The sequence below is a fragment of the Cuculus canorus genome, chromosome 12 (assembly GCF_017976375.1).
Source record: "Cuculus canorus isolate bCucCan1 chromosome 12, bCucCan1.pri, whole genome shotgun sequence".
Classification (NCBI taxonomy): Eukaryota; Metazoa; Chordata; class Aves; order Cuculiformes; family Cuculidae; genus Cuculus; species Cuculus canorus.
The window spans coordinates 20,142,278-20,162,137 of NC_071412.1; the positions used below are offsets into that span (position 1 = coordinate 20,142,278).

The window sequence follows — 19,860 nt, forward strand, 5'->3', positions numbered from 1 at the left end:
CTATGGCTCACACTGTTAGGGGTCGGTTTGGTCTGAGAGAGGCTCAGTTAAAATTCTGAGGGGTTTTCTGCTGTAGAGCTGTTTCAGTCGTCACCTGAAACATTGTCTGAATAAATACACAGTGCATGTGTGTGTTTATATGTGTGTGTTATTGGTGTTAAGACAGAGGGCAGAAAAAGAGAGTTGTGAAGAAAGGCAGAGCTCCTCCCTGTAGTACGTACACCTTACAGCTAGCTGATAAATAACGTACCCAGAAAGCACAGGTGAGAAGAGTGGTGAAGCTTTTAATGTATCTGTCATATAGGCAGCGCGATTCAAATAAACGTAAATGATTTAATGGGTAGTCTTCTGTCCTCTCCTATGTGTTAATCTATAAGGTAAATCATTCTTTGTTTGTGCTTAAGGAGCTCTTGGTGGAAATGAGGAGTTTATTGTTTTGCTCTCGACTGTATTAAACAAACGGTCCTCATCAGTGGCAACCTTGGAAATGGATGGGCCGGCGTGCGTTTACTTACGTATACATTTATTATAAATCTTCTTCAAAGACAATGTTACCAGGGATTGACTCTCATCTACGCTGCAGTGAGTTAAAAACACAGTTCCAAGAAAAGGTTAGGATTTGTAGCTGAAGGACGTATGTTGAGGTTCTTTGGATGCTGTGGAGGTCTGGAAATCTGGTCGTGCAGGAATTGTACTTGCCCAGGATCTGAAGCAGGAGTAGGCTAAAGCTGAGGCTGTCTGCTTCATGGAAGTCTTCTAACAAAACAAACAATAGGTTCCGCTGACTTTAAAAAGGTGAATGCATTTTCACAGGGTTGTGTATTTGAAGTATGTTCACCACATCTTCTAGGGTTAGAGTGGTGTCAGAAAGTGTCATACGTTGTTTTTATTCTCACTTCGTTCCTGGTTTGAAAACATTTGTGTAATGAAAAAATCTGACATGAGATTGTGAGTTCTCACTGTACAGAGTTACAAAATACAGTTGTTTGATGTAAGAATTTCAGGTGAGAAGCTGATTTATATGAGTTTTGATGTCACAAACTTTTAGAACATGATGGTTCTCCTCTGTTTAGTTGGACTTGCTGCTTAATGCGTTCTTAGGGTCAGATCCTTTTTGGACGATAGTGTATCTGGTTTCTATTGAACTTAATGGGAGCATCTGAGGGCAGAATTTGACCCTTACGGTTTGGGTGAATATTTGAGCTCATACTGACCGAGATTGACAGTACGGGAGACTGAAGTCCTCTGTGTATCCGCAGACCAGGCACTGTACAGACAGCTTCCTTGCACAGCCTGGCCCATGAGCTCAACCCTGGCCTGGAGCAACCACCCTCTCTAGAGGGGGTAAGTAATTCAGTATTTATGCTCAGATCGGTCTCGGGCCTCTCTTGTACAGGGGCTGATAACTGCACGTGGTATTTTGTAATGCTCCACCTGGAAATCAGCTGAAATCACCCTAGATATGCAGCAGTGCCATGTACCGACCTGCTCTGCTACGAGAATCACATTTCCAGTTCCAGTATGCAGTACTTCTTGTAGAGAACATTAAATAGTAGCCACAGACATGAAGAGCGTAGGAAATACGCCCTTAAGCCATGCCACACTGATAAAGTGTTGTCATCATGTAAATCTCAGTGGATGCTATGTTTGAGGCCTATGATGAAAAAAAAATTGTATTCATCAGCTGTGTTAGATGATCAGGCACTGTTCACTGTTTATGGCCTTTAATCTACTTAAGGCAGAAATTAGGGTCCCGGTGTCTTCTGTGCTGAGAACGGTTTGCGCTCTTCTAAGAGAACTGTCAAAGACTGGTTCCTTGATTTGTTAATCAGTTGTCATGCAATTGCTGAAGCATGAACAAAAAAATTCCCTGAATAATGGGAAGATAAGCTTGCCCATTAAGAAGGGATTAAAATAGAAGGAGCAATATGCTGTAATTGGCGTGATGAAAACGCGGGCTACATTTGCTAGCAAGTGTGTGTATGAGGTTTCATTCAGTTTTGGCTGAAGTTCTTTTGGAATTCTTGTTATGACAAATTCTCATACAGCATGATTTAATGTAAATTGTGCATCTTTGGCATTGTGGCATCACGCACGATAAGGAATTATTTCTTTTCCTTATTGCCTAGATTTTTTTTTTTACTATTGAACAGAAGCAAAGGACATCATAATTCACAATTTTGGAATGACTTGGGGCAGAAAACAATTTTATATAAACACCTAAATGCAAAAATTATAACTAAGCTTCAGCTAAGCTGAAGGGTAGAGTCCAAGTCCTATCACATCTTCCATACAAAGCGGGACTTTCAGTGTTTCAGTCCTTTTTTGACTCAAGAAGGATATGACTGACATTTAGATTCTTTTCTGATCATGTAATTTACACTAATATTTGTAATACAACCCTCTTCCTCTCTTGTTTCATGCTCTGAATAGGAAAGTACTCAAAGTGAAGGGTGACAAATGCACAGCTTCAGACCTTTTGCCAATTCAGGCAGACGTCATCGAATCACTGATAATAAAGATCTGAAACTCTGGGAAAAGGAAGCTTCAAAGGGCCCGGCATTTAGTATCTACTGACTTGGGTTTATGCTCAGTCCTGAAGTATTCAGTATTTCATTTCTGGCATCTTAAATCTAAATCTTGCCATCCTTCATGGAATTAATTTGATGGCCTCTACCAGACCACTTGTGACTCAGAACTATCATATAAATACATCGTCTTGTTTTTCTCCACATCATTTTTATGTCCAGGGCGCTGACTTCCTTAAATGAGCTTGACTGCCTATCAGAGTAAGAGGTGGTTTCCTGCGGATGCACCCAGAAGGCTGATACTGTAATGAATCTGCCGTGTAATAGAACCTTCTTTCTCTCGCTATTTGAATTGCAATGAGCCACACGCAGTCAGAGCCTTCAAAGGGGTTTGATTACATAGCTGGAGTTCATGTCTGCATGGAGTTCCAGGTACATTCAGGTATTTGCTTACCTGACGTTTTTAAGATCAGAAATCATTGTCCTGACAATCCCCTGAGCCTTTGACTGGAGCTCGGAGTGCTGTGATTGCATTGCTGCTGCGGCTCAACTCGACAGAAAAGGGACCATTTTGTTCTTTAGGCATAGGCACACTCTTGATGTTATCCTGAGCAAAGATCCATCCCTAAATCATGTCCTTCGTCTCTTTGGCTTTGAGCAGTTGCTAAGAAAAGGACGTTGCTTGTTAGAAACTGAGAGGCTGATCTGGGGCAGGAGACGGCTCTTCAGCTTCTCAGGTGCCCAAATACCCTAGAACTGCTGCTCACCAAAGTCCTACAAGCATATTAAGGTTTGCAGCTTAATTGAACTCGAGACCTGGATTTCTTTTTTTCTCTAGTTTTACTTTCTGTGTTATATTTGTAGCCACTGCCGAGGATTTCTAGAAGTTTGTTAGTTATTGCTGAGTTGCGCTAAAGGGAAAATAACTGTGATTTTTTTGTTCTGATCTGATTTATAATTACTTAGTGCATCTACTCTGCGCAGTGCTGTCTGCTTCACCTCGTGTGCTTCATGTGTTGGTTAAAGTAAGTGACGCTTTTCCTTCACAAGATAGGAGCCTGCAGAAAGCTGATGGTTAACAGGATCTGCTGTTAGCACCAAGGCCTAAAGAGAACAGGTGAAAACTAAACCCTGTCCCCTGAGGCCAATAAAATAGCTGTTTGGTCCCCTGTGTGTAACCTCCTAATAACTTTACTGGGCAGCCTTAAGATCCCTTGGGGGCTTCTCTGCAAGAGCACTCCCTCTCTTTGTTCAGATTGCTTATTAAAAATGATTTTATAATGAAGTTGCCTCAAATAGCAGCTACTCTCCTCCTTGTCCTTGAAGCACTGTTTGCCCTGCTGAAGAATCTGAAGACAACTATCTAGGGCTTTTCTTCTGTTGGAAACTTTTACTGAACTACTGCTACACTTGATTTTTTTTTTCTTTTTTTTTTTTTTCTTCTGTCCTGTGAGCCGGAGCAAGCCTCTTCCACAGCAGCTACGTATTGTACCTTTAATTCCACTTTGAAGCCGTCCCTCTGAAAAGTTTGGTTTGGGTGCTGGCATCATCAGTCAGGTTTATTCCCTGCCATACAGCTCACTGTCACTGACTTGTTTGTTGCCTGAGAGAATGGATGTTGTCTCCTTGTTGTGGTGGCCAAGTCACCAAGCACCGGGGCAAAGATGAAGGCGTTGTCAAGTAAGCAGGAGAGAAGGGAATACTTTTGAAATCGGAAAATCTTTCTGGCTGGCTTGGGAGAAAGAGTGTGCAGGGTGTCGATTCTGCTTGTGATTGTCTCACTTCGGGACAGGGACCTACAAGGAAATCTGTGGATGCTCCGGTTCTTCATGGCGGGTCTGTAGCAGCGAAACATTTTCTCACTGAAAGTTCTGGTGTTTGTGAGAGAGTCTGTCCCTTTGTGCAGGTGGAGGCATTGGGAGAACTTTTTATTAATGCATGTTCTATGCCTTCACAGAATAACCGGTCAGAGGTGAGAGAAATCCGGTGCCTCTAATCTTCTATTAGCTACCCAAAAGCTTGGCTCCTACCTGGGCCCCAACCCTTTGGCACAGTTGGAAGGAACATTTCATTTTCTCTGAGGCTGCTGGAACAGGCAATTAAATGCACTGCCCTGGAAGTCCCACGGGGAACTCTGTCTATTAGCTGCACTTGAAGCTAATGTCAGGTCTCTTCTCTCGTCCTGCTCAGAGTATGTGGAGCAGCTTCTGTCTACATGGGATTTGGGGCTGTAGCCATCAGTTATGGGCTTATTTTACAGTGAGTTTTCTAGTAAATACCTTAAGATAGTTTTTTCTGTTCCATTAAAGTGAAGTAGTGTGCAAACCACAGTAAGGTAAAAAAACTGCAAACGGGGGAAGATTGATTTGGGCAAATGAAGACTGAAAAGCATTTGCAAAAAGATAATCATCCAGTATTACAATGCGTGCGTGTGTGTGTGTGTGCGTGCGCGCGTATGCTGGGTTATAGTTCAGATACTTCTAAATTACAGTTGCCTACTGAACTCAATTACACAAGGCAGAAGAGAGGAAGCTGTCTTAAATTTTGCAGATCTTTATCTGGGGGTGAATCTTGACCCTTTCCATGCCTCTAATAGTTATTTACAGAGGTTAGAAATTCCAGTTCTTTTTCTACTCTGGCCTGTGGAAGCATGCAAGATGGGCAGCATGTTTAAAAGCTATGGAGGTCCATGTTTTAAGGAATGATGAAGTGTTGGGAAAGCAGTAGGAGGTTTCTGACGCTAGACACCTAAATTCTGTCACTGTGATTGGTGAATATTAAGAGATTGTGGGTGCGACTCAGATTTAAACTGGGCGGGACATAGGCGTTAAATACATTGGGAGCGTCTGCGGTGTTCTCTTATACCCATATCTTGCCTTTTAGTTCCCCAGAAAATTGTTCTTATACCACTTGCACCTCTCTCTTGCCTGTGTATTCATTCCTGAGGCCGTTTGCCTGTTTTGAAATACTGAATAATAATAATAATAATAATACTGTTTGAAATACTGAATTAAGTCACAAACACCCCTGTCAGAGCACTCTGACAGGGAAGGTGTAGGACTGCTCTGAATCCTATTGCGGCTGCTTTAAAGGATTCCTATTGGCTGAAACGTGCTTTGATCAGTCCTCAAAACAGGTTCTCTTTTTCTGTTGTCTTTCAAGTCTGCTGTCTTTAGAACTCTCACAGCTATTGTATGAAGTTAATGTTTGCAGCTTGATAAGAACAGCCATCCCCAGGCCTGCTATGGCCCTTGGCTACAGAAGAGACCTGTGTTATGGCCTCAACATATAAGCTTCAAAATATGATACCTTCCATGCTCTAGGGCCTTAGTCCAACTCGGAGAACGGTAGAAGTTACTCTTGGCGAAGTCATGAAAGGAATTTTTTAGTGGTTTTTGAGTGGTGTGGGCACCAGAAAACTGACAGATGAGGCTTTTGCACTCCGGACATTTTTCAGTGCAAACAATGTGAAAACAAATAGGAAGTGTTACTGCTCATGACTTTCATCTTGAGTATGTGGGTCGCATGTTTTGGCTCTGAACACTCCGAGGCTGGTCAGCTCTGTCTAATGAGAAGTACCAATACAATGGAAGCCTTTGGACTGCAGCCTTTGCAATGGCTTCGTAGGGGATAATTGTACTTTAATTAAACAAGACTTGTGCAAGACTGTGTCTGTTCGATTTGAACAGTTCCTTGAAGTCAACCCAGTCTTTGTAGAAAGGCAAATCTTTGTCCCTGTGAGTGGATTTCTACCAAATACAGCAAGGTATTGGGATTAAATTAGGATTAAAACATGATCTTTGGGCCTGGTTGCCCATTTGTTCAAAGGTCAAAGTGTTTTCTCAAAGTAGTTTTATTCCCATTACCACTGCTACTGTTTTTTTTCACATATTGAGAAGAATCCGTCCTTAGAGTTTTCTGCTTGCATTCATTTCACTTCATGACATTGTTTCTTATAACACAATATTGCATTTTTGTTGTAGTAAGGCTGAATTGTAATGATTCTAAAGCAAGCTCAGTCATATGGACTTCTCCAAGGTTGGTATTTAAACCAAAAAAAGCACATTTTATTATGTGAATTTTGAAACCAGGGACTGATTCCATCATCCCTAATAGACTCATTTATTTGACAGTGCATTGCTGGGCTTGTGCAGTTGCCATTCTGAGCAACTATTGAACCTGAAAAGAGCTTTTTAATGTATGTTGATGGCTAACCTTATTAGGGCTGTAGAAATATTGGAAGTTTTTGCGGCCTTTCTCTGAGAACATCAGCCTGGAGTTATTTAAATACCCACCCCAGCCAGGGGCAGTTTCATGCAGACAGCATACAAGGTCCAACACAAAAAAATGGACTGTTCCTGTAGCTCTTTTTATTTAATGAATTAAGAAAATCAGCTATGGTCACCTTCACGACAGTTCCTTTCAGAGCTGACACACAGCTGCGTGCGATGCTGCCGACATCCCAAGCAATTCCACGGATCATTTTCTGAAAGGCTGCTGAGGATCTCTGGTTTTGCTTTCACATCTTCTGCAGACAAAAAAAGAAAAAAAAGGGTTCTGTTGAGCACTGTGTTGATATTTGGGATCTCTTCACTTTCAGCCTCAGTCAGTAATTGAAAACTTTCCATTGCGGATTTCTTCAGTTTTACAGCTGTTTGGTGTTAACTCACTGTTCACTCTTGCACAACAGCATTTTCCAACCGAGGGTAAGAAAATGCCTGTATTTGAGCACATGTCCACTCGTACTGAGGGAAGCGATCGAGTTGAGCCTTGTCTCAATGTGTCGTGTTAGAACATTTTCTATAACCATCTCTTTGTCGCTTCCCTCCCATCTTGATTCCCAAGCTATAGGGTTGTCTCGGGGGGTTTTGTGTCGGACCTCATATAAGGCAGCTCCTTATGGCAGGTCAGGTAGTCGCTCTTAACTCCCACTGCATGGCTTGTTCTTAAACTTATGATGAGACGGTGATGATATTTGGGAAGTTCTTATTTTAGAAACAGTTTTGCTGGTGAGAGTTTTTCCTCCCACTCTCTCCTGATGTGATCAAGTATAGTAATTGATGCTAAACTACGAGGACAAAAAGTCTCGTAGGGCAGTGTGGGTCTGTTTGAAGAACTAAAATTTAGGGTTGCAAAGAGATAATAGAAACAGATTAGGTCCAAATTAAATAGAAGCCTGATGGAATTTGGGATACAGACATTTTAGAATTCAACTTTCTTTTTCTTGCTTCATAACAGTTGAATAGTTTTGAGGTTTAGTGACAAAATGCCATATCTGTGTGTATTGGTTAGTGGGGTGGGGAGGGAGCAGGCAGGGAAAACCTTGCAGACAGCTTTGCAGCAATCTTGCCGGGTACGAGTGCTAGTGAAGCAGGAGTACAGTGATTCTCAGGGTTTACATAGATCAAACGTTTGTGACTGAGACTTCGGTTTGAGTTTCTGAGTACGTTACTTTCGTCTGCATTTGTGTTTGTAATTTGCATGAGGAGGAGGGAAGACCGTCATCTGTTTACCTCAACTATGCTCACATGCAAATTGCTTAGGCAAAAATCTTCATTAAGCTGAAAGACTCAGAAAACGCAGTGCCTGCTGTGATTTTAGTATAGGGGGTAGTTGAATATCTTGTTGTATTTCAATAGTTGTGGTTCAAGTTAAAACAGGAGAAGAAATTATATGTAGCATTTTCACGATACGACAAGACTCCACAATTTTTCTGTAATGCCGTGGTGATTTCCTTTCAATCAGCTGTATGTGCACTATAAAAGCATCGTTTAAATATGCGTGTTCGGCATATACAGATGTGCTTGTTAGCACACATTGAATAAGCATCACAATATTGAATTTTTTTCTGAATATGTTTTATACACAGAGAGACAGAGAGGGAAAGAGTCGGTATTAGTAAGTACCAAAGTTACATCTTCTAGTCTTGAATACCTTTGAATTCCAGTGTGAATATCCTTGCTGCTTCATCTCTTGCTATTATAAAACACTGTTGTTGCAGAACCTAGAGTTGGTCGTTAACCTCAGTGCAGTCGCTGTGCCTTAAGTTACTGTATTGACTGGTTCTGGGTATGCTGTTCACTTTATCAAAGGAATAGGTCTCACCTAAACAGAGGTTAAGACTTAAAGGGATTGCAGCTGGGACTTCGGGAAGCTTCCTGTCTCAACCTTACTGGAATTAATGGTAAAATCCTTGTCTTACATGGAAATAGAACTGAAGCTTCAATGAGTTATTGTAAAAATATAAGCAGTAAATTAAACAGGAAGCCTTGGCAAAGAGCGTGATGGCTTTCTGAAAAAACAAAGACTGTTGTGAGGCCTTTTTGCTATCTGGCTCAGCTTCCCCTGCGTGTGTGATAGACTCCTGTTGAAGGTTAACATAAACTATCAGTTGGGAGCAGTAGCAGTGCGACTCGCTGAACAACAGACTAGACACACCCTCAAAGCAGCTTCCTCTCTCTTTTTTGTTTTGAGGTGTTTACCACCGACTTCAAAAGGCAGCTCACAACAGTGGTGGTGTTCTTGCAGTTTTCTGGAAATTCAAATGAGGCTTTATTTAATCTCTATGCAACAGGGGCAGGGAAACCTCTTGTTTCAGAAAGCCAGTTTATGACCAAAGCCATTTAGTGATTTCCTTTTAGATACAGCCCTCAGTTGATAACCATCCTTCCCACCAGTGTTTGTCTGAAGAAACTGTTCCCTTATCTTCGTTACTGTTACCTAACTGATAGGTAGGTGTGATACTTGCTGGCTGCAAAGACAACTCTTACAGATAAGGCAAATTTCCTGTTTAAGCTTTTAACATTTCTTTCACGCTGACCTGGTTTCCCTTTTCCCTCCCTGTGTTGCCAGCTCTGCTCCAGAGTTGTGGTCCTTAAAGTAGAACTGGAAGTAAAGGAGTGATGCAAAGGGATATTTTTGTGTTCTGTTTGAGGACTTGACCGTACTAAAAGCTGACTGAAAACAATTTTCCTGTTAAACAGAGCTTTTGATATTTCAAAAACCTATTTCTCTGCAATAATCTGAGTTTTTTCTCTGCGGTTTTCAAGAGGAAAGCGAGAAACCCCTTCATCAGAACAGGGCGAGTAGTGTAGTGAGTGGTCCTTCATATGGGCTGGTGGTGACGTGACTTTAAGAGTTGGCCTAGAAACAAGGCAGCTCAGGTATTTAAACCTTAAAACCCGCATCCCATAACGTGATTGCACCACCTCACTGGCAGCTGTCGTGAGAGTAGATTTTAGTACGAAATCCCATCCTTGATGAAGTGGTAATGTATATTCCTCTGGAATATTTCATCTTTGACAAGCAAAGAAAATGTTGTCACCAAAAAAATCCCAAGCCATTTCTAACAGGGAACCTTAGAAAAGAGACACAGAGAACTTTGACTTGGAAGCAAATACTTTGCAGACTTAGTAGTATTCTTTGTGAAACTAATACCTGGCAATTCCAGTTTGCCAAGAAAATTGCCCTTACTGCATGTTAATTTGCTGCCTTTCACTGTTGTTGGGTGGAAGGTTGTGTGATAGTCAGTCCAGGCAGGAACTTATCACTTATTTTGCAAAAGATCTGCTTTCCTCACTCCGGCTTAAATCCACAGTTAGTCTGCGAGTCCAGCCTAGTAAGTGGAATTGTGTCTGGATAAGTGCAAAACTGAGAAGACTTACGCGTAGTTACTTATTTTCTTGACTCAAGGTATTGAATTCCTGGTCTCGAAGTCACAAAGCTGACCATACAAATGTGCTTGATGTTTTACCATGTGTTGTCGATAAGCAACAAAAGATTATCTACGTATCTATTTCTAAGGTATTGCGTGTGGATATAGGTTGTCCTTTGTGTTCTGTTGTGTCAGGTTTGGCTTGCGTATGCAAAATGACCTCATGGAACTGGCGTAGTAAGCCTTGGTGATGCTCCTCTCCAAATCAGACTTGATAGTGCTATTTTTGACAACCAAAAGGTCTATTCAGCAGTTATAAATTGTACAAGTGAGTGGTAGTTTGACACGGACCACTCCTGCTGGTGGGATTTGGGCAATTGTTGAGAGACTTCGATATTCACTATCAAGGTTTGTAGTATCTGTATCGCTCCATTCTCTCCCTTCCCTTTCCTGTCCCTTTCCTAATCCCCACGCAAAATCTTTCTCCTAGGCACCTGTCATTAAAAAAAAGTCTCTGTTTCTAAATAGATAAATTACCAAAGTGCAAATATAGTTTGCCCGAAGCCAAAAAAAAAAGTGTAATTCGCTAAGCTAGTTCTGAGTGGCATACCCAAAAATAACCATTCCCTTTATTAGGTTAGTTCATTGCTGGATAATAAATCCAGAAAAAGTTTTTAATTGACGGTTTAAGGAGTTTTAGCTCAAGTTCGTTTTTTCTCCTTTTAGCTTCTTTTCCAGTTGGCGATCACTGAACACCGTTAAACGCGCAGCCCCTGTGGCGGGTTTTATGTACTTGCGACACATTTGCTTCAAAATAGTTTTGAGGTTATATTTCTATTATGATTGCTGTTAATCTTAGAGCTTTAAAGAGACAGGAGGGAGAGGAGAGGTTGTAGTTACTGTTTATCTAAAAGCTGTGTAGTTGCTATTTATCTAAATGCTGATTAGATACGTTTGCACCTATTGGGTAAGAAGAGAAACGGTCAAATCGTGCATAAAGGAATGGCAGCAGGAACTAAGCGATGGCACATTCTGCATTTGGTCCATAAAGCTCTTAAACTTCTGTTTCCTTCATGTGAGATCATAACTCATCACACCACAGCCTACGCATATCAAGCTAAATATGCCCAGATTACTGGATTAGAGCACAAGTACTTAGCATCTTTCAAAAAGCACTTGTAGGATACTTGCTGCAGGAATCTGCATCTAACAGCAGCTACTAATTAAATCTGATGCTGTCCATACTCTGAATATATCATAGTCATAAAAACATCCTTTTTCTTTAAAGGCTTCACTTGTTATGTGAAGCCTTCACTTCCTTAATTGTTGCACTCTTGATTTTTCTCATGAGACTTTTCCCAGCAGAGAAGAGAGATGATCAAAGGCAGGCACGGTGACAGAAAGAAAAGGGGAAAGTTGTGTACCTTTTGGAATCAGCACAAAAACTTGCCCTTGCTTTTAGAGCCAGCAGACCCTGTTCACTGCAAAGTAGTATACCTTCTCCTTAGGCCCACAGCATTGCGTCTTTCATTGTTTTTCACGCTATTATAGGGGAATTAACTTCTGTAAGGAAAGAAGCTAGGATCTTGCCAGACTCTTTGCCAACAGGGTAATGCGGTTCTCCCGTGCCAGCCCGTCCATGTGTGTTACCTCTCTCTACTGTGCATTATCAAATGCACCACTTGTGTTCTTCGGTCCTATTAAATGATTTTCCAAAACCATCCTTATTCCATCCAAAGTTTTAAAGGGATAAAAATAATTCTATTAGCTGTTGTATTGGACCCTTCATTGGTTAATACAAATCGGAATCCTCAACTTATTGATTTTTTGTTTGTTTTGCGGGTGATTGTCTTTTGTTTGTGCTTGGTGTTGAGGAAAGTATTTCCATTTCCTTTCTAACCATGTGTTTTCATGGAAACAAACCATCGATAACACATTGTATTTCTATGAAAACACGAGCTTATTAAATGTCAAACAGTTTATGTTTTCATGGCAGTCATCTTGAAGTTGGCACATCCACTGTTTCAGTGTTTTGTGATGGAAGCTTAAACCTGTCAGATTGTCAGTGTTCAGACATGAAAAGGTCTGGAGTCTCGCACATGGAGGAGGAGAAATTAGGCTCTTGTCAATTAGCAGGTGGTGGTAATTTAGGCATGTTTGTTTGAGGTTTATATTAAGATAATAGGAACTTCATAGGCTGAGTATCCTCTAAGCTGATATAGAGGTGGCGTCAGTGTCGAAGCCGTAGTCATTCGTGCTTACTAAAGGCTGGCCGTGACTATCAAGGTTGCTGGTGGAGCTTGGAGTGTCTTTGCACATGTAACGTCATCAGTCAGCTCATCCATTGCAGAAACGGCTTTAAAAACCAAGGAGGCTGGTGGAAATCACTCCACACAGCCCTACGTGCCCTGTGCTACTGGAGCTGACAGATCTTAAGGCGTATAGCGAGGGCTTTGGCATTGCCTGACCATCTGGGAATTCCAGCTGCGGGTTCATGGGCCACGTAAGAGGCTGAAAAACTGCTTGGAAGAGCTTCCGGCTCTTGGAAGGGGGAGCAGAGCCTGCAGGGTATGGTCCAGTGTCAGTAAGGTGTGGGGCATGTTGAGTGAGCTGTAGTTTATCAGTAAGTGTTTTTACTATATGGGAACTGCACTCCATCACTATGTGATGCACAGGGAACAAAGACAATGCAAAGGTCACACTAAAGAGAACTTTTTCTTCACTAAGATAGGAAATACTTGTACAAGAAGAGCCCTTTTAGCCCTCCTGCTCCCGTCATTCTTACACTTTGAAAAAAAAAACCACGTAACATTATTACCTTACTGATCTTGACGTGTATGGCCTAAAAGGCAGTAAAATCTATTCTGCTTTTATCAAGCTGTGCTGTATTATTATATAAACTGATGTTGATCATATGGTTTAACTGCATACGGCTTCTTAGAAATGGCTCATTCTTCACTTGCAAAAATGTTCAGCAGTAATTTGCGTGTATGAGTGCAGTTGCATCACATTATGCAAATAATGAGAAAAAAGAAAGCTGTTTAGTTTATTTATTATATCTATAGGGAACATCTACACATATTTTACATGCGCATTTCAACTATATTTCCTCTTCACTTGATTGTAGAAAAGCCTTTAGTACAGTTCTCTGCAATGACTTTAAGTTTCACTGTGCAATTAAGTAAATTATTTGATTTGGACCTTAATGGATGGGATTTAAATCCAGTTTTCACATCACACAGGACATGCCTTTTGATATCTTTTTGACTCTGTTCTTTGGTTGTCTCTTCTGTGCAGCAAAGCCAAAGACAATTTGTCATTGTTGGGAAGTGTTGTAGGACTTGACTCAAAGTAGTATGGATGCTCCAAGTTCCTCACACAGAGTTTCCTAGCGCCTGCTCGTTTTCAGGCTCTCTTTGAGAGTTATTCGTCCATATTTGTGCCTTTGCGGGATCTCACGGGAAGCTGTGAGAAAGCCCAATTTCCTGGTCAATCCTCTGTGGCTGCTGTGTAACACCATGGGTGTTCCCTTCATCGATCGCATTGCAGAACTCGATTCTTTCACGAGCATCACTTGCAGATAACTTTGTTGATTGGGCCCTCGTGCATCTCTCCCAGCAGCTCGAACTGTAGTTAATGGCAGACATCCACCTGGTGACAAGTTTAATGATTCGTGAAATCCTGGCCCTCGGGGCACGTGCTGGTTATTTATTGGTACGCACAAGCTCAAAGCAGATAGTGAATTTATCACTTTCAGATTTAGGTGGCTGAAATGGGCATTTGATTATCTGAAAGAGGTAGTGAATGTTTATCGACATTTGCGTGACAGCCATTTCTCCTTTGATCTTGCTGCTAAAGACAGTGGGTGTGCGAGACTGGCTAGAGTTCTGCTGCAAATGCCAGTGTTCTTTCTGAGTTTTGGCCCACATCTGTAGTTGTCATAGGTGGTGTATCACAGAAGGTTGGAAGGGACCTTAAAGATCATCCAGTTCCAGCCCTCTGCCATGGGCAGGGACACCTCCCACCAGACCACGCTACTCAAGGCCCATCCAACCTGGTCTTAGATATCAGAATATAGGTGTGTTGGTATGAATCTGTCCTTGAATTTTAAAGCATGAAAACTGTATAAGTGGTGCTGAGCTATGATGCCATAACCTTTGTACTGCTTACACTCTATTTGTAGTGTGATTTGTTTGCCACAATGGTAGCAGAGAAATTTTCTTCTTTTTCCCCAGAATGGGTTTTCTCTCTGTGATCTCTTATGTTAACAGTGTAACACGGTGAAATTATCAGTTCTAGGCCTTACCCACAAGCCAGAGGAAGATTTATTGGAGTCATGTCAATGTCTCTTTTTATTAACGTGGATATATTCTGTGCAAACTTCTCAGTAAGTGTTTATAATTTATTCATAGCTGAACTTGGGATAGATCAAGCGTAAAGACTCCAGTCTGGAACACTGAAGGCGTGATGGAAGAAGCAGACCTGTACGGCAGAGCACTTATCCGCACTACACCTGTTTCAGGATTGGGCCATTGTTGACTTTAGAGTAGGTCCAGCCTGGTCTTGTGAAGCCTCTTGCAGCTGGAGTGAGTTACATCTTGTCTGGGAGTGCATCATCAGAAAGGAATCCTATTCACATGCTCTGAGGCCGCTCTGTGATGCAAACCAAAACATAGTGAAGCGATGGGGAGAGCTGCTTCGAAAGCACACTCCTCGTCTGAACTAAGCCACTGTGGGAGATGCACACTATAAAGCTGGAAATGCGGTCCCTGGATGGGACTGAAAATTTGGTGCGAAGTGGCGTTTGCAGTACCAACTCTGCTCTGCCTGTGGCGAGTCTCATTGCTTTCACCCAGCTACGTGGATTGTCGTTTGCTGCCGGGCTCCGTGCAAGTCCATCGGCAGTTCCTTGCAGTTGTCTCCTTGGTGCATTGCATAGCTCGGCGATCTCAAGCACCTCAGCCATTTGTGTGCTCATGGGGAGCTGAACAAGCACATTCCTACCCTTCTTTCTTTATAGTTGTCAGGGCGTAGCCCCAGCCCGGCCAGATTTGGCAGCTAAAACCAAGCTGGTGGGCTCCCAGTGCCCTTGCATCCACCCCCGGGGAAAGGGAAATGAGAGGAAAAGTCGTTTGGGTTGGAAGCTAAAACTAACGCAGATTTAATGAAACAACAACAATACTAATAATAATGAAAATGCGGTTAATAAGAAAATAATAAAATATACCAATATATGAAATTGTACCCCCGCCCGTTGGTGACTGTACGTCACCGCAAATGCTGCAGAGCGGGCACAGGGAAGGGTCGGTGACAGGAGAGAGCTGGGCACAAGGGCTGGATTCAGGAGCACAGAGACGCGAATCAGAGGCAAACAGTCAGCCGGGGTCCTCACTAGACATTGGCCATCAAAGAAGAGAGAGAGGCCCTCGTGCTCTCACGGGTTTGTAGTGGGTATGAGGAGAATGGAAGAGTCAGTTTAGTGTCCCCTGTCCTGTCTGCCCCTCCCTGCACGTGTGAGCCTTTTTCTCCCCTTTCCCTTACAGCATTCTGTCAGCTCGAGGATGGCCTTGGTTGCCTCCTTGGTTGGAGGAATAAGGATAAGCAATGGCTTTTCTGCGTGCCAGCGCCTCGTGTTCTCCCTTCTAGAGAGCAACACTGAAAAACATGCAGTTCGCTTTCAGGAAATGAAGTTATTTAGACAAGAGTGAGCTGAACGTAGAAAGCCAATTCTAATTTATTTCAAACCAGGACAACAGTGTTACATTGAAATGGGGCTCCAGAATCTTCTCAGATTCTAGGAGGACACATTTTCCTCTGAGTCACTGTTTTTATTCCGCGTCGCTGCCGATTCATTCTCTACAGTCAGTCAACTTTGTTTCTTCACCCCAAAAGCATCCAGTAGTATTAGGCTTTGGTTATTTATGTTTAGGTCATCATAACTTTGGTGTTTCTTTTGAAGGTTTGATCTAAACATTGATGTCCTTTTCTGTCATAACTTTAATAGTTCTGTTTGTTGGAACTCGTAAATGTTTCCTTTTGCTCTGAGTCTTCATTCTCAATGGAAGGGGGAAGCCCAAGCAGAGACTGCATCATTTTTTTTCTCAGAATTTCAGTATCTTATATTTACCTAGCTTTCATCTTGCTTCTGTGCTCTTTTGTAGACACGTTGTTATTAATGGGAGTGAGAGGGGAGTCATGGACAGTGATCCTATGTGGCTCATTAAATGTGGTACTCAGTGGTTTTGTTTATTTATATTTGCATTTTTACGTTATATTTCTTTTTTTTAAAAAAAAAAAAACCAAAACAAAACATTTGAAAGAATTTAAAAATGAAAAAGCCCTTCACCGTGGAAATGTGATGATTTGGCTGGGAAGGCACTGACAATGATGGTTGATGCAACCAAGGACTGTGGTTTGCAGTTCTTCACTTGCACAAGCCAGTGCCAACAGGCTTTTAATTTACATCGCCAGCATAGAGACACAGCCACAAGAACTGCTCTGTAATATTCTTTCAAACAGTATTTTTTGTCCACCTGTAATGAAAGGTGTCTCTTTTGTGTTGCTGCCCGTTCATCATTCCTCGGACACCTGCTGCCTCAGTCAGTTACTTCTTAAATCCGAGTTAACCTTCTAATGCCATCCTGCTCTCCTTTCTTCCTTTCCCAAACCTATTATTCCGTAGCCCAAGCTGTCCGACATGAATCCAGTCACCTGTGAGCACACGGGGCAGCATTTTAACATCTGTCGCTGGTGCCTGCTGTTCCTTGGAGCACTGGGTTTTCGCCACATCTTTATGAGCAGAAGAGCAATGTACCCAACTAACCTGAACTATTCATTATGTGCTCATGGGTTTGCTTGATGTTTCCCTCCCTGGCTTAGGACCGCGCATTGTTCTCCAATTCATTTTGCAGTCAAGAAAGGAGCAATTAGCCACAAAGTCGCAAGCTCTGGCAGATGATTAATCAAAAAAAAAATTAACTTTGGCTGATAATGCTCGTCTATGAATTATGGGCTGGCTGTAGCCCAGGGGATGCTCGTATTGTCCCCTGTACAGACATCGGCCCATCCTTCCTTGACTCAAGCGCACTGCAAACAGTAAGATTTTTCATTTAATAGAATTTTAACCATGGTATTATTAAGGCTTTTAACTCCTTAGTGCTCTGAATCTGTTTTAGCCAGCTACCGTGTAATCCTCAGGGAAAAAATATCCAGAATTCCTTTGTATTTCAATATATTTGGTGGTCGGAGCGGGAGGCGGTAAATAAAGTTTAAAGCATTCAGGTAAATAGCTGCATTGTGAAATTGTATTGTTGGAATTACAGAGATTTTAATTAAAAGTGCCAGCCAAGGAAAATTCTTTTGTAGGCCACTGCCAGAGGTTGCGAATCAGTTCCCAACTGTGCTTTGGTATGGACGCAGACCCCACTTTCTGGGATGTGTGCATTTATGTTACTTTTCCTGTTAATACACTTTTTTGTAGTGTTTTCGTTGGCCGCCGTCCTGTGCCTTTCCATGGTCTCTAGCCAGCAGGCTGAGCGGCGCTCGGGAGGGGGTTTTTCTGGCTGTAGAGTATTAGTGATTCCGAAAGAACCTGAATGACATTAACAATGACCTGCTGCGAGCGTAGCTATTTCTGCAGGAAAGAATCCTTTGCTTCTGCACACAATCCTGTTTGCTTACTAATAAGTATTATAAACCACTACTCTGAACTTGGCTCTGTCAGCTCAGAGCTCTCGGAGTCTTCCTGAATGACAATGCCAATCTTTAGTTCTGCTGCCTGGAAAGAAGGATGCTTTCCGTGATGAGCCGAGATGGATTTTTCTTTTTCCTGAATAACACTGTAATGACACCCGTGCTATGTAAAACCTGTTTTCTCTGAGGAGGAACAGCAGTGTGTCTGCTTCTAATAATTACTTACCTGTACTCACACACACGCACTTGGTTTTTATCCATCAGCAGAAGGATCGGTAGAGAAGTGCTCTGCCCTCAGTGAAAAAGCAGAGGCATTAGCCAGGGCGGGAGCCTGGGGCTGACCTCTGTGCTTCTCAGCTCTTCACTCGGCGCTTGCCGATTCCACGATAGTAATTTTCAAATCAAATCTTTAAAAAAATACAAATAAAAATTGCCATTATAGGCAAATAGAAAAATAGTCAAGACATATGGTGAATCTTTGGGGCATTAATAATTAAATTCATTGCCAAGACTTTTCGCAGTGTTATGAAATTTTCACTAACGTTTTATGTCCTTCCTGATCAGCACATGGTGTTCAGCTCCTTTCCAGCCTGATTTGATGACTTTCCAATGCAAGGAGCCATAGCTCAGATGGGTACTCGGAGTGAAAAGGTTCATGTAGGTCTCCTTTAGTGTCTAAACTGACCTTCCAACTCATACTTCACATTAACAATTGAAAGGATTGATTTAAAGGACTCAGTACTCACCATCAAAAAAAAAAGGTAGTCAAATTAAGTAAAAATGAAAAGAAACTTTATAGTAATGTGGTCAGTGTTGGTATCAGCTTAGCTGCTGTTGCCTGTAGCTGAGTTAGGGTAACTGATGATGGGGTTTTCCAGACATGACCTTTCATGCACATTTCTCAGCATACAGAAACAATCGCATTCAAAAACGCAAACAAACAAACCCAAACCACAATAAAAGCAAAACAAAATAAAACAAAACGCCAAACAACACCTAAAAAGCTCTGCTTCGTAAACCCCAGGGCCTCAAAGGGGACATAGGTGCCAGGAAGGATCAGTCTGTCTTTTGGGAGCGTGTTGGTTACACAGGTTCCAGATTTTGAGCAGAATCTGTCCGTGTGCTCACGTCTGGGGCTGCCCTCGCTGCCGTCAGGGCCGATCACTTCACAGGTTTTAATACCTCAGAATCTCAACAAGGCAGAAGAGTGCTCTTATCTGTAGAAGGAAAACCAAGACATACAGAAACCAAAGTGATACAAATCCTTTACCAACTCCCAGCTGTGGTCTTGTACAGATGTGTCCAAGCCCCCTTCCAGCAAAAATGGTCAAAAGCCCTGGTCAGCAATTCTGACTGCTTGATTTTCCTCCCATTGTCTAATAGATAAGGGAGTGGTTACTTAAAGCGCCTCGGAAGGTGTCCTGCAAACAGAAACTGAGGGCTGCGTGACTGCTGTGTGCTCTCGGTCGGAGGGGGGATATGGAGCCACGGCCTCAGTGCTGCTCTGCATCGACTGCTCTAGCGCTTGCTGTCCCGCAGCCCGAGCGGCGTGTGACCTTTTCCTCCCTGGTGGTTAAGATGACAAGGCCAAGTGACCTGTCAGCTGCCGTTACCAGCAGTTTTCCTCTTTGTTGAAACCTATGGTTTAGTGCTGTTTAGTGGTCCAACTAAAACCCCAGGCTCAGAACAGAAACTCCCCCATCTCCTGGTTATGTGATCATTCCCTGTGCTCTGCATCCCTGCTCTAGGAGATGATTTTCCAATTGTTACAGTGACCAGCTGGGTACTACTCGTTTCCCGAGTATGCGCCTTATCTTCCTTTTTTGTTGCTGGCGACATCTGCAAATAGGGAAACTTTTGGCATTGTCAGCTAATTGAAATTTCTGTAACCCCTGCTGATGCTTCAGTGTAACTTCTTTGCTTTCTGTTGGCAAATTTGCTAATTGAAAATGTGCATCGCTCACACTTTGCAAGTTCATTTCTCTC

At 42.3% G+C, this 19,860-nt stretch overlaps 1 protein-coding gene across 2 annotated transcripts in view; it reads left to right on the forward strand.

Annotated features, from left to right (window-relative positions):
- RORA (RAR related orphan receptor A) overlaps nucleotides 1-19,860 on the forward strand; it is a 355,196-nt gene that overhangs the window by 239,355 nt on the left and 95,981 nt on the right. The window lies entirely within an intron of this gene.